At 43.2% G+C, this 18,893-nt stretch overlaps 1 pseudogene; it reads right to left on the bottom strand.

Annotated features, from left to right (window-relative positions):
• Nucleotides 1-1,913: 1,913 nt before the first annotated feature.
• On the bottom strand, nucleotides 1,914-6,187 carry LOC125996163 (exportin-2-like; annotated as a pseudogene).
• Nucleotides 6,188-18,893: the final 12,706 nt, after the last annotated feature.

The following is an 18,893-nucleotide window of genomic DNA, read 5'->3' as shown; positions in this document are numbered from 1 at the left end:
TACTATGGACAGACTTTACACAAGCACACAGGTGGCCAACACACACACACACACACACACACACACAGATGGACAAAAGGATCGATCCACAGGAAGAATGGACTCGGAGAATGGGTCAAAGTGCTTCTTAATATAAAGCCAGCATGTCAGGTGTTAAAGTTTTTCAGATCCTTAGAGTAATCGACATTGATGGAGGTAACTTTGCTGGAAAAAAAAAAGGCTTCATGGTTGAGAACATGCATAGAATATTCTTAAAACAATCATAATATTTAAGGCTAGATACTAAGTGATATGGTGAGGAGCACTGTAAAAAGAGTACGATATTGAAATGCCTTATCCAAGAGATAAGAGAGTCATTAGAAGTCAGAAGATACAGACAGGTAAAATCCAATGGGAAAGGAATTAAAGGGAAAGGATTTAAAATATTTGTTAAGACATCATAGTGAGCACTATATTTGGAGTGATGTTAAATTAGGACATGAAAATTATATCTCCACGGATCATTGTTAACAAAGTTATTAAGATCATTATAAACATAATAGAATAGAAATTAAAACATAGATTAACATTCCAATAATGAATACTAGAGTGGGAGTCTGCATGGTGAAGCTGTTGTTCTTTTTTTTCTTTTTTTTGGGGGGGGGTGGATTTTGGGCCACACTCGGCAGCATTCAGTGTATACTCCTGGGTCTGTGCTCAGAAATCCCTCCTGGCATGCTGGGGGGCCATATGGGATGCCAGGAATCAAACCCAGGTCTGTCCTGGGTTGGTCATGTGCAAGACAAATGCCCTATCCCTGTGCTATCTCTCCAGCCTCACTGCAGCTATTTTTCTGTTGGTAAAAACGTTAGAACATTATTATTGACATATCTAAGACCATTCAGTTAGACATTTGCTAATTTAATCAGCTGTATTCATTGCAGCAATTTTCTTTGAAGTATAAAAATGAATACAAGCTGCTAAAGATTTTACAGACAAGTTATTTCTGAAATTTCTTGACCATCCAATTTAAATCCACTCTTTTGGGCAGTATTTTTTACAATAGGCTGTACAATGACCATTTTCCATTTCACCATACTGATTCAAAACAGAATAAATCGTATTCTTCATGGTTGTTCTTAGAGTTCATAATGTATTATGATAAGTCAAGGTTTTCTAAAGCAAAGGTAGGTCTGTAGTTTGTTCAGCTTCCTGCCATCATAGAAGACACGTTTCAAATGTATTAAGAGCACAGGTGAGGGGCCGGAGAGAAAGCATGGGAGTTAGGTGTTTGCCTTTCATGCAGAAGGTTGGTGGTTTGAATCCCAGCACCCCATATGGTCCCCTGAGCCTGCCGAGAGTGATTTCTGAGCATAGAGCCAGGAGTAACCCCTGAGCAGTGCCGGGTGTGACCCCCCCCCCACACACACACAAAAGAGCACAGGTGGTAGTGTTCGTATTCTGTCCTTATTAAGGAATCCTGCTCTGTCACAGTGGCTGCAATAAACCCTAGTAATGTCTTTTAGTTCTTTCTCTTAAAAAAACACTCTACGACAATCTTGTAACATGCTTTTACCTGTAGATGTCAAAGACAAGGATAAATGAGTAAAGATCTTTGATGTCTGAGATTCTTGGTGGCAGATAAGGCATTGCATTGTAGACTTAAGCTGATCTTGGAAAAGTGTAGCAATAATAGACTCATTTAACTGCCTGTGTCCCTGCCAAGCTTGTTTTATAGCTAATGAGTCAACAAGATTATCTTTATTTTCCTCTATGTGTCTGTTGGACATATCAGCTTTGTTCAAGTCCTGATGAAGACTCCCATCAAAAATTCATGTGGATCCTGTTGACTGTCTTCTGCAAGTTGACTATCTTTCCAACAGTCACCTTAAATTCTTTTGGGTTGATATGCCTGTGCTGTCCTGTCCACAGGCTTTTATTATCTTCTTTTTTTTTATTTTAGGGCTCCTTTATTGCTGATTAGATTTAAAACTATGAAAATGCCTATCTTGGGCCCGGAGAGATAGCACAGCGGTGTTTGCCTTGCAAGCAGCCGATCCAGCACCAAAGGTGGTTGGTTCGAATCCCGGTATCCCATATGGTCCCCCATGCCTGCCAGGAGCTATTTCTGAGCAGACAGCCAGGAGTAACCCCTGAGCAATGCTGGGTGTGGCCCAAAAACCAAAAAAAAAAAAAATGCATACCTTGGCAACTTATACAAATGATGAACTTATGCACATTCCCAATAAAACATGGACAATACAAAGAATGAGAAATACAGGGGGAAACAGACTCAAATTGGTAGGTAACAAAGTCTCCCCAGTATCCCTCAAAACATTTTTAAATGATCAGAACAGTGCAAATGCTAAATTCAAATCAGTGTCATACACTAAACTACTAATACTTTCCCCTTGAAGCTGCAAACTGGAAAAGTCAGCCACTGATACTTATGATCACAGAAATCACCTAATTTGCTCAAGGTTTAGCTTGAACATTTAATATTCTTTACAAGATGGCATTTGTGACAGGTAAGTTCAAAAGATGACTTGTTTTGTCTTCACACAGCTGTGCTCAGGATTCTCCAAGATTTCCTCAGAAACCATCTTGGGCTCACTGGTGACTGAGAACTTGCAGGTCAAAGCAGTGTCACACTGGCAGCCTGTAGGTAACCTTGGGGGTACTGAAGCACTTCTGCATTGAGGCTAGTGCTCACCATTGAGGGAACCTGTCCAGGACGAGTAGTAGTTAATTTATGAAGTGACTGTGCCAGATGAATTTTGGGGTTGTTCACCATCTGACCTACAGGATCATGTTCTTTTTTCCCAGCAAATGCCAATTGTGAGAAGGCAGTCTGGTATCCTGGTGTATCCTCAATGTCAATAAAATATTCTTCATCAGGAATGGTATCATTTTCAGGTAACTCAGAAAGGCCAATAAGAGATTGTAGTAAAGGAGTCCAGAGTTTAGTATACTCAGTGTCCATCATTGGAGGACATTCTGTTAGTAATTTGGTTATACCAACTGCACAAATCTTCTTCTTTACATTTTCAGATACTTTCTGAATTTCAGGAATAAATTTTTTCCAAAACCATTCCAAACATTTCTGGTTGTATACCATCAAATATTTCTTGTAGTGTGAGAACCCCATATTTTATACAATACAAGTTAATAATGACTAAGAAACTCTTAATAAACTTTGTTGTCTTGGAATTCTGAAGTCTCTGGAATAATAGAATATTTGCTTCCTGTATTGGTCAACTGACTCGGGAGGCATGTGTTCTATTATACTGTTTAGAAGATAAAAACCTTGATGATCATTAGCTTTGGATGCAATCAGCTTCTGGAAAACACCTAACAACCCAGGAATTTTATCAGCTGCAGCACTTGCTATTGTACTTGAACCACGTTCTAAGAAGCTTGAAGAAGCCTTACTAAAGCAGGGATATTTCCTCCTCTTTCCCAAAGAACTGGCTGCAGGAGATGAGGAAATAAGGCCATGTAGGAAGATGGAATATCAGTTTTATGTGTTTCCAGAAGCAAAGACATCCCTTGAAAGACGTATGGAATAAATTCTTGTACATCATTCTGTAAAATTTTAGTGAACACCAGAAACAAAGCCTCTTTAAAATTTACAACAGCAGCAGGGTTAGCTTTGCTAGTTATTCTTATGGATAAACATATAGCTTCGAACATGTAGTGATTAAAGTGAGGTTTGCTTGGGTTCTTGCTGACAGCTAACAGCTTCTGAGTAAGCTGAGTAATAAGAGTAGGGATGTAGGGAATTATGGCTTCTTGTAGGAGAGAAAAACTTCTCATAATAGCTTTCATAATATACTCATTTTCTGAAGAACCAGGAAGGGTGAGTGCTTTGAAAAGGTTTGTTAGCAGAATCTCAACAAATGGTGCAATTTCTGCAGCTGTAAACAGAATGGCGTTGTTAGGCCCTCTCATAGTAAATAACCTCTCAAGAGCACGTGCTGCGTAAGTATGAACAACAATACTTTCAGCTTGAAGAAGATTAAGAGAGGAATGGATACTAAAAGATGTTCTTTTGGTACTTGATTCCTGAAAATTATGATATATTTGATTCTATCGGCTTTAAGGACAGGAAATCATTCACATTTGCTGATTTTAAATCAGGAAGAATATGATTCACAAAGAAATCAGTCAGGTTTACAAGTTCATTTGCTTGTGTAATTCCATGCTTGAGTTTTTGGGCTTTTGATGCCAAAGATGTCACTAGATAAATGGTTGCATCTTTGTATTTCCAGTTGACAGATGGATTTTTTGCATACTCCTGAGCATGAAATTAACATAACCCGAGAAAATTCCTGTCACAGGTCCCTCAAAAAACTTGCATAATCCTCGAACTAGATCACAAGCAATATCAAATTCTTCCAAGTCTCTTCTTATGTATTCCTCAGAATTATCTTCAAACGCTTCTTCATTAGCAGCTCTAAATTCCATGTTAGGCAAATAACCTTTTCACAGATGTTTGTCAGTGTGTTCTGGTCCTCAAACAAATTCTTATAATGAGGTCTCTCACAAACTGAAATCAGAAATTGAATTGCATTACTTACCAACAAGTCATATTTAATTTCTTGGCCTGTGGTAACTAATAAATTCCAGATGGCTGTGACAAAATGAGGCAAGTAAAGCTGAAATTCTTCGTCATACTTTTGTACATAGAGTGCAGCATTATCACAAATCTGAGATTTTAGGAGCTCCAATAAGCCTGCTTCCTCTTCATCATCAGTTTGTAGGAGCTTATTATCTAATGTCAGGAGGATATGAAAATTATTCATCCAAGTTTCCATATTATCTTCAAAAATTCAGAAAGATCCTGAAAGTTTAAACTGTAAAACAATTTTGAGATCAGAATTAGGAAAGAAAAAAAGAATTCTCAGAGCAGAAACATCATTTGCATGGGTACTGCAGAGTTCAGTAGTAGCCTTAAATAGAATTAGTCAAAGGCAAAGCAAAGGCATCCAGAACAAGTTTAATTTCAGAGGCCAGCGAGGTGGCACTAGAGGTAAGGTGTCTGCCTTGTAAGCGCTAGCCAAGGAAGGACTGCGGTTTGATCCCCCAGCGTCCCATATGGTCCCCCCCCAAGCCAGGTGCAATTTCTGAGCGCTTATCCATGAGTAACCCCTGAGCATTAAACGGGTGTGGCCCCCCCCCCAAAAAAAGTTTAATTTCAGTCAATAACCCGTTTGATTTAAACTCATGGCGGTATCTTTTAAATAATGAATGTGCAGTATGAAGGACTCCATTAATAACATGGAAATCTCCACTCTGAAAGTGATTCACCATTTCTGTCAGTAAGTCAGGCCATTTCTGTGGAAAATCTTCTCTGCCAATAATACTAATAGCATCACTTAACTGTTTCTGAATTTGCTCTGGGCTGCTAAGCATCAAGTGCACAATATTGTCTTTAATGGCTACTCTGTCGGCTTCACAAATTTTGTTTGGTTCATCTTCAATAATTCTCCACTTTCTTTTAATATAGTTCTTGAATGTTACTGAGGCACATACTTTGATGACATTATCCTGGGATTTCTTCAGTAATGTTAAAAGCAACAGTAGGTAATTCTGATTTCCTTCTACAGATTCAAGAAACTTTTCAGCTGAATGTCTAATGGCAGGATCAGGATCAAGAGGGTTTTTTGTTTGTTTGGTTGGTTGGTTTTGGTTTTTAGGGCCACACCCATTTGATGTTCAGGGGTTATTCCTGGCTATGCGCTCAGAAATTGCCCCTGGCTTGGGGGGACCATATGGGATGCCAGGGGATAGAACTGTGGTCCTTTCTTTGGCTAGCGCCTGCAAGGCAGACACCTTACCTCTAGCGCCACCTCGCCAGCCTCGAGATTTTTTTTTTAATATTCTTTTTTTTTTTTTTTTTTTTGGTTTTTGGGCCACACCTGGTGACGCTCAGGGGTTACTCCTGGCTATGCGCTCAGAAGTTGCTCCTGGCTTGGGGGACCATATGGGACGCCGGGGGATCGAACCGCTGTCCGTCCTAGGCTAGCGCAGGTAAGGCAGGCACCTTACCTTTAGCGCCACCGCCCGGCCCCTTTTTTTAATATTCTGTTAGCGTTTGCAAATTTGCATCACTGAGCTCCATTGTTATAAAACCCTGGAAGAAGAAGGGAACGGAGAAGGAAATCTCAGCCAAGGACTAGAGTCAGCACTGCCCACACTCCTGCCACCTCACATTCAAACTCTAGCAAAATAGGCTTTTATTATCTTCTGCCACTTCTGTCCCAACAGATTTGACCTGATAATGTCCTTCTTATAATGGTTCTGGTAAAAAGTAATCAACTGGGAATATTATACAAGCATTGTAGCATTGAATTCCTGTAACAAGTGTTTCTCCTAAGTTATGAAGTCCAATGAGAACAGGCCTAGTTCCTTTCTTTATAGCATCAAGATTCTGGAACTGGGTGATCCCTGGGTTCATCTGGGAGGAACACAGGGAGCTGAGCTCTCCGGAGTCTGACTAAAGGTAGGAGTGGATCAGTCCACGGCTCTTTGACCCCTACCTGCCTTGGCTCCAGCAGACTGTTTTTGAGGGCCACACCTGAAGCTGCTTTGTGACCCCTGGGTCCAACCAAAAAGAAGACGGGGGAGGGGGGAAGCACAGCTGCTCCGCTTCGCTCCTCGGCCACGCACTTTTTATATAATGCATGAAAATGCCCTTGGAAGCTTCCCCAAAGGGGAGAGAATTCCGGACAGCAGTTTCTCTCAACCCAGGGAACAGCCAGAGGACATCTCCAAATTATTCGCAAATGGCCTGAATCACCCAGCACCTACAAACCGAATTAGGAGAGGTTAATAAGAAAGACTCAAGATGACAGTTGCCATTCAAGAGCGTTTATTCAGGAAAAAGCTGGGTCTTTTATCCCCTAGCAATTAGGGGAGGTCTCACGAAAAGCAGGAAGCATCACTTAGCCAATCACATTTGGCCAGGTACATACAAAATATCCAATGATAACATTTCTTCCTCACAATGCAAATACAGCTAACTTGTTTTTCTGGGGTACAAGGCAGGAAGCTGGATTGCAACAGTGGGGGGAGGAACAGATCATAGGACTTCCTTATCTAAGCAGGGCATCTGGTTTCAGTTACAGGAACTAGCTTCAAAAGGCAAATGTTATAAACAACTTTAAGGTCAAAGAGAGAGTGGAGAAACATAGCAATACATTGTAAAGATGTTTTGTTCAAAAGTAGAAGAGGGTTCAAGTCCCCAGGGCAAATAACAAATGGAACATGAGTTCCTGTTGCAAGGGCCAAATTTAAACATGCTGCTTTTCCTGTTAGCTCAGGGGCAAAAAACCGCAACTGCCAGCAAAGCAAGAAGATGGCTGGTGGGTGTAAGCTTCTTCACAGAAATGGTGGGTGCTTGGTCGCCCACATCAGTCCACGGCTCTTTGACCCCTACCTGCCTTGGCTCCAGCAGACTGTTTTTGAGGGCCACACCTGAAGCTGCTTTGTGACCCCTGGGTCCAACCAAAAAGAAGACGGGGGAGGGGGGAAGCACAGCTGCTCCGCTTTGCTCCTCCGCCACGCACTTTTTATATAATGCAAACCCTATTTTAATACACAGAATTACAATTAAAGGGTGACAATGAGGAAAGAAGGACAACTGCATGCGTGGAGTATGAGGATGGCAGCTCTGATGAGACAAAAAGTGCCAACCACCTGGTTGACCTCTCAGGGAGTTTAGAGTGGAGATATGGAAGATGTTCATGGAACTCAGAGCATAGTTCGATCTGAACAGACCACAAATATGAAAATCAGAAAACTCCAAACTGAAATAATGGGACTGAAAAATGCAGTGGAGTTAATGCAAAACTCTATGGAAAGCCTCTCCAGTAGAGTAACAGCAGCTAAGGACAGAATTAGTCAGCTGGAAGATGAGAGGCATAATAACTTCATACAACAGAAGAGATTGGAAAAGAATCTCAAAGCAAATGAACAATGGGGAAAATGCTCAAAGATTTTGAACAGATGAAAATAGAAATGTTCGATAAATTCAACAGAAACAACATAGGAATCATTGGAGTCCCAGAAACACAGGAGGAGAATCCCCAGGAAGAATCAACAATCAAGGACATCATTAAAGAGAAACTCCCAGAGATAATGACTGTTTGCAAGATTCTGGAACGGGTCATTTCCACTACCAACAGTCTCTGCCTTATAGTGTGGTGTCAGCTTATCATTTCACTTAACTATTGAGATCACTGTTTGTTTCCTATCCACATTTTTGGGGATAATCCGTGTTGATTCTGAGGAAGGGTTTACACTCTTATCATACATTTGTGTCTGAGATCTTTCATTTTGGTGAATACTGCTTCTGACAAGGCATAGTGGAACCCAAAGTTTCTTGGCAGGGTTGCCATTTTAGAAACATAGCTTATCTTTTCCTCAAATTAGGAGATTACCAGCAATCGATTCTTTATCCATTTTTACCCAAATACGTGAATCAATTATTTTTGCACCTGAACATCTTCTTTAAAGTGTTTTTCTGCAGAAAGTCAACATGTGTAATATCCATTTGCCTCAATTCATTAGTCTGTAATCATCGGGGATTGGCCAAAGCTACATGTGTCCTTTTATTCAAAGGTGCATAAATGGTACATGTATCAACTACTTGTCTGGCTTACTTCTATGCAATATTACAGTTGACATGCAAACAACAGGAATTTGTATGAGGAGCTGCATGTTCTTCTGCAGGTGACTTAAATATTGACACGACCAAATAATCAGCAGTTTTATTCCCTAAAGCCATAAGCCCTGGGAGGCTAGAGTGGGCTCTTATGTGAATACTAAATATTGGCTCAGAATGTTTTTGTAGAATAGCTTGTAATTGCTGCAGCAAATCTTGAACAACTTGGTCATGAGCATTTAAAGAGGCCTGAGAACTATCTACAATGTAATGAATGGCTTACTACATTTCATGGCTGGGCTCAACAGGCCACCAGCCCCTTGCACAGCACTGATGCCTTCTCTTCCCCAGCAGGAAGGACAGAGCCTCACCTAGTTACCAGAAGTTCCCCGACCAGCAGAGGCTCACCTCTCAGTCTTAAGGCCTGTGGCCACTGTTGCCCAGTTGCTGACCCACCAGTCCCAGCCCACCTGCTCAGGCTGCCTGATGAGGAGGCCCAGCGTTCCTGAAATCTGAGGGGTTCTTGGGTATCCCCACCATTTCCAACCATCCTCCTAGCTGAGGCTCCTCTGAGTTCAAACAGTTTCTTCTCTCCCATGACTCTGTCCTTCCAAATCCTCATGTCTTCCTGTTCCTGTCCCAGCAGCTCTCTATGCTGTCTCCCCTTCTCACTCTCTGCTTCCTCCCACTGCTGGCAGCAAGTCTAATGGACCTTAGAGCCCCGTGCCCCTTCCACCTCTGTCTGCTCTTCGTGAGCCTCCCAGGATGGCTTTTCCATGACTCCAAAGCAAGTCCTCAGCCTCAAGATCCGGTCCTTATTTCCCTGTTACTTGGACCATCCTTGCGCTTAGCTGGACTACACAGTGTGACATTGGGAAGCTCACGCCTTCTCTTGGTTTGTTGATCTGGTTTGTTCCCAATGCTCACGTGTAGAATTGGGCACTCAACACCACCGTGCTGCCCTAGGGATATCATATGGCCTGATGACAAGGTACCCAAATATGCCACATTGCCCTCTTCATGTGTGTATCCACAAATGAATGGGGAGTGTGCCCAACCACATTCATCTCTGTCATCCCAGCTCTGTGCACGACCTCCGCTATACAGCTGTCTGACCCTCTTCTTGTTGCAGGCACTTTGCTGAGAATGTAAGGCATTTTGGAATGATGGCAAATAAGTGTGCCTGCTGGTTTGGGTTGTTTGGGGTGCTCAGTGGGAATTGAAGGGCCTCACATTAATGGAGCCCAGTGTAGGGGTTAGGGTAGATCATATATATAAATACAGGTCCTCATCTAGACATAAGAGGGCTGGCACCCAGACAGTTAGGATACACATTAGACAGACACCAGACAGTTAGGCACACCAGACAGGTAGGGACTATTTTGGTGGGCCTTGCAGAGGGGGCACAAAAGAACAGGGGGAAGGAGAAGCTGTGGAAGTGCCTGACCAAGAGGAAATGTTCAGGGCTGCTATCACTGACTCTCCCTCCTAAAACATTTGGCAGTTGGTGAGACTGTTAACCAATAGTGTGGACTCTCTTGGGCCCTGCTGTCAGGCTTCACCTGGGGGTGTAGTACATAGAGAGGCCTCTGGGACAAATTCCCAACAATCCAGAAGCAGAGTTTTGCACTGGCAGGACCCTCCCTCTCCAGTGATACACACCCACATAGCCTGGTGCAGATCCATAGCCATTTATTTGAACAAGGGAGGAAATAGGACAGAGAATGTCAGAGAGTATTTCCTTCTTCCTCTCTCCTCTGCATCCAATGATCAGGAAGCCCCAGCCATTGCAAAGAATGCTGAAACTCAGTCGCAATTCCAGCTGTAGCCAGTGATGCTCCCCTGGTGTCTCCCAGGAACATGCACTGTGTTCTGGGGCAGTTCTGACTTTTGTTTGGCTTTGGGATTTTCTAGAGTTAAGGGTTGAGTGTGGCCAGGTTTTGGAGGTGCCAAGAGGTTGGCATGTTTGCCCACAACATAATTCTGCACATAAGACCCTCTCAACAAGGGTTTCCCTAAAGAACTAAATTCCTTCATGCACCCCTCGGAAGTGTTTCACTGAACCTCATAGCCTGGATAGAAGTCTGCTATATTTCTCATTTGGTGTGTTTTTCAGTGATTCCATGTGGTGCCAGAGAGAGAGGAATCAGACTACACGTAGGCAAGCCTGCGATTGTCAAAGGTGCCTCTTCCCTGGACCTTCTGGACACATCTAACATAAAAACTGAGAGGGAATGCCTAGCCCACCTCCACCACAGCCCACACCCTGCTACTCCCTTGGCATTTCCCATCATCCTAACATGGAGCATCAAATGGAATTGTGTAGTCTAAAATGCTAAAATAGGGGGACATTTTTGCTGTCCCCGATCCAGATGCCGTATTGGGGGATATTACTATCCCCTAGATAATATGCTCAGTTGGGGAGATATTTCTGCCCTCTGGTTCAGTGCCCGGTTTGGGGGGTACATTGTCCCCCAATTCAGATGCTACCATTGGGGGACATTATAATGCTTAGCTGGGGAGATATTTTGCCTTCTTGTTCAACTGTCTTATCAGGGGACACTTTCTTTCCCCCGATATAAGGTACTGCTTTGGGGGAACACTGTTGTCCCCCAATTCAGAGAACAGAATTGTTGCTCCCCAGATAATATGCTCAGTTGGGGAGATATTTCTGTCCCCTGGTTCAGTGCCTGGTTTGGGGGACACTTTCTGTCCCTGATTTAAAGTACTGTTTTTGGGGAACACTGTTGTTCCCTGATTCAGAGACCAGCATTGGGGACATTACTGTCCCCAGATAAAATGCTTAGTTGGGGATATATTTCTGCCCCCTGGATTGAGTGCCTGGTTTGGAGGACACATCTGTCCCCTGGTGCTACATTGGGATCATTACTGTCCCCAAGTAAAACTCAGTTGAGGAGATATTTCTGCCCCTGGTTTCCTGTTTGCTTTGGGGGACACTTTCTGTCCCCCGATATAAGGTACTGCTTTGGGGGGGGGACACTGTTGTTCCCCTATTCAGAGACCAGCATTGGGGGACATTATGGTCCCTCAGATAAAATGTTCCCTTGGAAAGAGTTTTCAGCCCATGTTTCAGTGTCTGGCCTGGGAGACACTTTCTGTTCCCCAATTTAAGGTGCTGTTTTGGGGAAAACAGTTGTCCACTGAATAAAAAGCCACCCTTAGGGACATTACTGTCCACAGATAAAGCTCAATTTGGGAGTTATTTCTTCCCCTGGTTTAGTATGCACTTTAGGGGACACTTTCTGTTCCCCAGTATAAGCTGCAGCTTGAGGGGGACACTATTGTTTCCCAGTTCAGATACCAAAGCTCTTCATAGGTCTTAGGCATTTTTTAAAGAAACTCATTTATTTTCTATCAACCTGATTTCCATTCAGCCTCTAAAGAACAGTTTAAGACATTCTGTGGTGGTTCCTATCCATTGGTGGGGTGGCCTGAGGTGTGGGAACTGCAGACCAGTCTTCTGGGGCAGGCTGAGCTTGCACCCCAATCTTCAGCAGGAAACTAAACAACCCCATCACTATTGATGAAATTAAAATGGTAATCAAATGTCTGCCCAAAAACAAAAGCCCAGGCCCAGGTGGATTCACTAATGAATTCTTTCAAACTTTCCAAGAGGAACTACTACCAATCCTGGCAAGACTCTTTCATGAAATCGAAAAAACAGGAACACTTCCAAATAGCTTTTATGAAGCCAACATCACCTTGATACCTATACCAAACAGATGCTACGAAAAAAAGAAAATTACAGACCAATATCGCTGATGAATACAGATGCAAAGATCCTCAACAAAATCCTGGCAAATAGGATTCAATGCCTCATTGAGAAGATCATCCACTACTATTAAGTAGGTTTCATCCCAGGAATGCAAGGATGGTTTAACATCTGTAAATCTATCAACATAATACACAACATCAACAACAAGAAAAATAAAAACCACATGATCATATCAATAGATGCAGAGAAAGCATTTGGTAAGGTCCAACACCCATTCTTGATCAAAACTCTCAGCAAGATGGGAATGGAAGGAACCTTTCTCAATATAGTTAAGGCCATCTACCACAAGCCAGTGGCAAGTATTATCTTCAATGGAGAAAAACTAAAAGCCTTCCCTCTAAATTCTGGCACAAGACAAGGCTGTCATCTCTCACCACTCCTCTTCAACATAGCACTGGAAGTACTCGCTATAGCGATTAGGCAAGAAAAAGATATCAAGGGAATCCAGATAGGAAAGAAAGAAGTCAAGCTCTCACTGTTTGCAGATGACATGATACTCTACTTAGAAACCCTAAAGAGTCTACCAAAAAGCTTCTAGAAACAATAGACTCATATAGCAAGGTGGCAGGCTACAAAATTAACACACAAAAATCAATGGCCTTTCTATACACCAATAGTAATAAGGAAGAAATGGACATTAAGAAAACAACCCCATTCACAATAGTGCCACACAAACTCAAATATCTTGGAATCAACTTGGCTAATAATGTGAAGGACCTATACAAAGAAAACTATAAAACTCTGCTCCAAGAAATAAGAGAGGACACGCAGAAATGGAAACACATACCCTGCTCATGGATTGGCAGGATTAACATCATCAAAATGGCAATACTCCCCAAGGCATTATACAGATTTAATGTGATCCCTCTAAAGATACCCATGACATTCTTCATCAAAGAAGTGGATCAGGCACTTTTGAAATTCGTTTGGAACAATAAACACCCTAGAATAGCTAAAGTAATCATTGGGAAAAAGAATATGGGAGGAATTACTTTTCCCAACTTTAAACTTTACTACAAAGCAATAGTTATCAAAACAGCATGGTATTGGAATAAGGACAGGCCCTCAGATCAGTGGAATAGGCTTGAATACTCAGAAAATGTTCCCCAGACATACAATCACCTAATGTTTGATAAAGGAGCAAGAAATCCTAAATGGAGCAAAGAAAGCCTCTTCAACAAGTGGTGTTGGCACAACTGGCTAGCCACTTGCAAAAAATTGAATTTAGACCCCCAGCTAACATCATGTACAAAGGTAAAATCCAAAGGGATTAAAGACCTCGATATCAGACTCAAAACCATAAGATATATAGAACAACACATAGGCAAAACACTCCAGGACATTGAGACTACAGAAATATTCAAGGAGGAAACTGCACTCTCCAAGCTAGTGAAAGCAAAGATTAACAGATAGGAATATATTAAGATGAGAAGCTTCTGCACCTCAAAGGAAATAGCGCCCAGGATACAAGAGCCCCCCACTGAGAGGGAGAAACTATTCACCCAATACCCATCAGACAAGGGGCTAATCTCCAAAATATACAAGGCACTGACAGAAATTTACAAGAAAAAAAACATCTAATCCCGTAAAAAAAATGGGGAGAAGAAATGGACAGACACTTGGACAAAGAAGAAATACAAATGGCCAAAAGACACATGAAAAAATGCTCCACATCACTAATCGTCAGTAGATGCAAATCAAAACAATGATGAGATACCACCTCACTCCACAGAGAATGGCACACATCACAAAGAATGAGAATAAACAGTGTTGGCGGGGATGTGGAGAGAAAGGAACTCTTTTCCACTGCTGGTGGGAATGCCGTCTAGTTCAACCTTTATGGAAAGCAATATGGAGATTCCTCCAAAAACTGGAAATCGAGCTCCCATACGATCCAGCTATACCACTCCTAGGAATATACCATAGGAACACAAAAATACAATACAAAACCCCTTCTTTACACCTATATTCATTGCAGCACTATTTACCATAGCAAGACTCTGGAAACAACCAAGATGCCCTTCAACAGACGAATGGCTAAAGAAACTGTGGTACATATACACAATGGAATATTATGCAGCTGTCAGGAGAGATGAAGTCATGAAATTTTCCTATACATGGATGTACCCAGAATCTATTATGCTGAGTGAAATAAGTCAGAGAGAGAGAGAGAGAGAAATGCAGAATGGTCTCACTCATTTTGGGTTTTAAGAAAAATGAAAGACATTCTTGCAATAATAATTTTCAGACACAAAGAGCTGATGTTACAGCTCACCTCAGGAAGCTCACCACAAAGAGTGATGAGTTTAGTTAGAAAATAACTACATTTCGAACTGTCCTAATAATGAGAATGTATGAGGGAAATGGAAAGCCTGTCTAGAGTACAGGCGGGGGTCGGGTGGGGAGGAGAGAGATTTGGGACATTGGTGATGGGAACGTTGCACTGGTGATGGGTGGTGTTCTTTACATGACTGAAACCCAAACACAATCATGTATGTAATCAAGGTGTTTAAATAAAATATATTTAAAAAAATCGCATTAGTAAGAAAAAAACCGCATTAATCATTCGCATACCCCGAGCAGTTCTGTTCAGGGTTTGCAAATGTTTAATGTGAATTTTTGCAATTCTTTTTCTTACTAATACAATTTTTATTGCGAATATTCGGTAAGCGAATAATTGTGAATACTTTGTGCCTAGCGCAGATGTCATTTCCGCTGCTCCTGCCCACTGTCCCTTTTTTGTGTGTGTGAAATCCCTTATGCGGCCCTGCCTCACACCGACTTTGCCTCCTGCGGCCCCCAGGTAAATTGAGTTTAAAACCCCTGCTCTAATCCCTAAAGTCTAGGGCTTTTAAGCTTTATTAAAAATTCTTTTTGTTCATTCTGTTGTTAATGTAGTTTTGATTATGGCAGTTGCACGCATGTCTAAGATGCTCATATATTTTTATCTGTGGTGCTCACTGTGGTGGGGAGGTCACACATCAAGAGGGGTGCTTATACACTCACCTGAAAGATATGCATTTTCTTAGCTGCACTCATTACATGGTGCTTGCAGGGGATAGTGTTCTTAATTGAGTTCATGCACACTAATTATGGCTGTGCATGCTAACGATCGATCACTAAACTACTTACACATGCTTACCAGGGGTCACATACTGGTCATAGCACGTGCAGAGTTTTTACTTTTTTAAAATTATTTTTTATAGTAGTGATGCTTCCTAGAAGTGCCATGCCTTCTAAGGGTGTTCATACACCTAGCCATAGTGTGCTTGCAGCTCTGGGCCTTAAAACTAGCAGGACTCAAAACATTTAAAAAACATTCCAGATAGAAAATGAAAAAAGGAGGCCAGAGAAATAGCATGGAGGTAAGGCGTTTGCCTTTCATGCAGAAGGATGGTGGTTCAAATCCCAGCATCCCATATGGTCGTGTGCCTGCCAGGGGCGGTTTTCAGAGCATGGAGCCAGGAGTAACCCCTGAGAGCTGCCAGGTGTAAACCAAAAACCAAAAAAGAAAAAAAGAAAAAAAGAAAAAATATTCCAGATTGATAATAGTTTACCAGGATATTGCCTTACATGCACCAAGCTGAACTTGGTTCCTGGAACACCATCTAGTCCCCTTAGAACTGCCAGGAGTAGGGGCCGGAGAGATAGCATGGAGGTAAGGCATTTGCCTTTCATGCAGAAGGACGGTGATTCGAATCCTGGCATCCCATATGGTCCCCTGTACCTGCCAGGGGCGATTTCTGAGCATAGAGCCAGGAGTAACCCCTGAGCACTGCCGGGTGTGACCCCCCCCCAAAAAAAAGAACTGCCAGGAGTAATTTCTGAGTGTAGAGACAAGAGTAACACCCTAGCAATGCTGGGTGTGACCCCCAAACATGCCCCCACAAATAAAAACAAGAGGAATGGAGCCATAGACATAGTACAGTGGGTAGGGAAATTGCCATTCATGCCACTGTACCATTTTTGATCCATGGAATTTCATATAATCCCACAATAACTACCTTGAGTAACCCCTGATGGTAGAATTAAGAAAAGTCGGGCCCGGAGAGATAGCACAGCAGGGTTTGCCTTGCAAGCAGCCGATCCAGGACCAAAGGTGGCTGGTTCAAATCTGTGTGTCCCATATGGTCCCCTGTGCCTGCCAGAAGCTATTTCTGAGCAGACAGCCAGGAGTAACCCCTGAGCACCACCGGGTGTGGCCCAAAAACCAAAAACCAAAAACCAAAAAAAAAAGTCTCCATCAGCTCCTGATGTCACCCCAACATATAAACAAACAAAAAGCAAACAATAGGGGCTGGAGTGGTGGTGCAAGCAGTAGTGCATCTGCCTTTCCCACATTAGCCTAGAACAGACTGAAGTTTGATCCCCTGGCATCCCATATGGTACCCCAATACAGGAGCAATTTCTGAACACAGTGCCAGGAGTAACCCCTGAGCATTACTGGGTGTGGCCCCAAAACAAAACAAAACAAAGAGCAAACAATAGCAGGACTGGGAGGATTGGGATTTAGATATAAAAGAAAGTCACTCTGCTATGTCTGCAGCCCTCTAAATCTGGCTCAAGATTTTAGTGTCAATTATGAACAATGCTCAAGGAGCCAGGGGCCACTCTTAGCCAAGTCAGATAGAAGGGAGGCAGGAAGTGCCAAGGACTGATCAGAGCCTCAAACATGCAAGCATTGTATTCTACCAATTGAATTCTCTCATGACTTCAGGCAGTCTTTAGAGATAGTGAAAAGGAATAAAACCCATGCCAGGTTTTACTTAGGAAAGGACCACATGTTCACGAGCTTGCGTCTAGTGAAAAGGAAGTTCCGCATTCACCCCTACCTCACCAATGATTTGTGTATCGCGGCGGAAGTCCCGCCTTCACTCCCACCTCACCCAATGATCTGCATTATCGTGGCGGAAGCCCTACCTCACCAATGATCTGCGTTATTGTGGCGGAAGTCCCGCCTTTACCCCTACCTCACCAATGATTCGTGTTATCATAGTGGAAGCCCAGCCCTCAAGGAAGTGGCATCATTCTACTTCCTTCCCCTCCCATTTCCCATCTTATATAAGGGGGAACCAGCAGTAGCACGCGGTCTTTCTGGCTTTGCTCTGGTGGGAGGAGGCTATAGACCCTGGTATACCAGAATAAAAGAATCCACCTGAGCGTTTGCTTGAGTTGTTCTCCCTTCATTTCTCTGCGACGGAGCAGAATTTGGAATCCTTGGACCATACATTGGCGAGCCAGCCAGGAGATACCAGATCTGCCCGGAGCAGGGTAGTGAACGGACCACTCAGTGGGTTCTAATTAATGTAGCTTGTGTTGTTGGTTGTAACTTGTTGTGAGTAGAAACTAGCAATGTATCTTGTGTTGTCGGTTGTAACTTGTTTCGAGTAGAAATTGGCAGTATACTTTATGTTGTTGTGACTGGATGTGTATCAAAAATGGAAGTAGGGAAATGGTAGGGTGACCGAGGACTTGAGAGTCCCCACTCGAAGTGGATTCCGGGTGGTAGTGAATTGACGAGTTCAGAAACTATAGGTCACGACCCTGGAGGGCCCCCAGGAGTTCGAGTTTGCAGCGGGAAGACGTTCCCAGGCTGCTATGGTGAACCTTATTTCTATTAATTAGAGATTTCTGTTTTTGAGTTTTGCTCCTCTGTTCTGGCTTGTTCCATTGTAGTTGGTGTCGTGTAAGTGTGTAGGTTCTGTAGGCGTGTGTTGGCTTAAATTCTTTGAACTCCTCTATCCTCACCCCCTTTGTCCCCCCCCCAAATCTTTTCCTCATCTACTCCTTTGATTTGCTGATCTCATTATGGGACAGAAGCAGACAACTCCTTTGTCCCTCACTCTGGACCACTGGTCAGAAGTGAGGACTCGTGCACGAAATCGTTCCCTAGCCATAAAAAGGGGCAAGTGGCAGACATGCTGTGCTGCTGAGTGGCCAACCTTTCAGGTTGGATGGCCAAAGGGGGGGTCTTTTCATGTTTCCCTAGTTCGCAGAGTGAAAGACATCGTGTACCGACCGGGGCTGCATGGACATCCTGATCAAGAACCCTGCATTCTCATGTGGGAGGACCTCTGTACCAGTCCCCCTGACTGGGTGCGGCCATTCCTTCCCCCCCCAAACCTTCTTCTTTACAGCCGCCTTTGGAGCCTACGATCCTACCCATGAAGGAGAAAAGGGAATTGGAGTCACAGCCTAAAGAGGAGCGAGCTGTGCCCCGCATTTACCCTGACACTACGGACCTACTTCTCTTTGAACCCCCTCCTTACAACCCATCTGCTCGCACCCCTTCCGCTCCAGCAGAGGAGGCGACTGCAGAACCCCGTTCCCCATCAGATCCCTCCTTAGCTTCCCAGCCTTCCCACGTGCTGCAGGGAGCAAGGGAAGGAGCAGCTTCCCATGTGCTGCAGGGGGGAAGGGAAGGAGCAGCTTCCCACGTGCTCCAGGGGG

The sequence above is a fragment of the Suncus etruscus genome, chromosome 18, assembly GCF_024139225.1.
Source record: "Suncus etruscus isolate mSunEtr1 chromosome 18, mSunEtr1.pri.cur, whole genome shotgun sequence".
NCBI lineage: Eukaryota > Metazoa > Chordata > Mammalia > Eulipotyphla > Soricidae > Suncus > Suncus etruscus.
The sequence above is the reverse complement of the archived record's forward strand: the minus strand, read 5'-3'. Positions and strand labels throughout refer to the sequence as shown.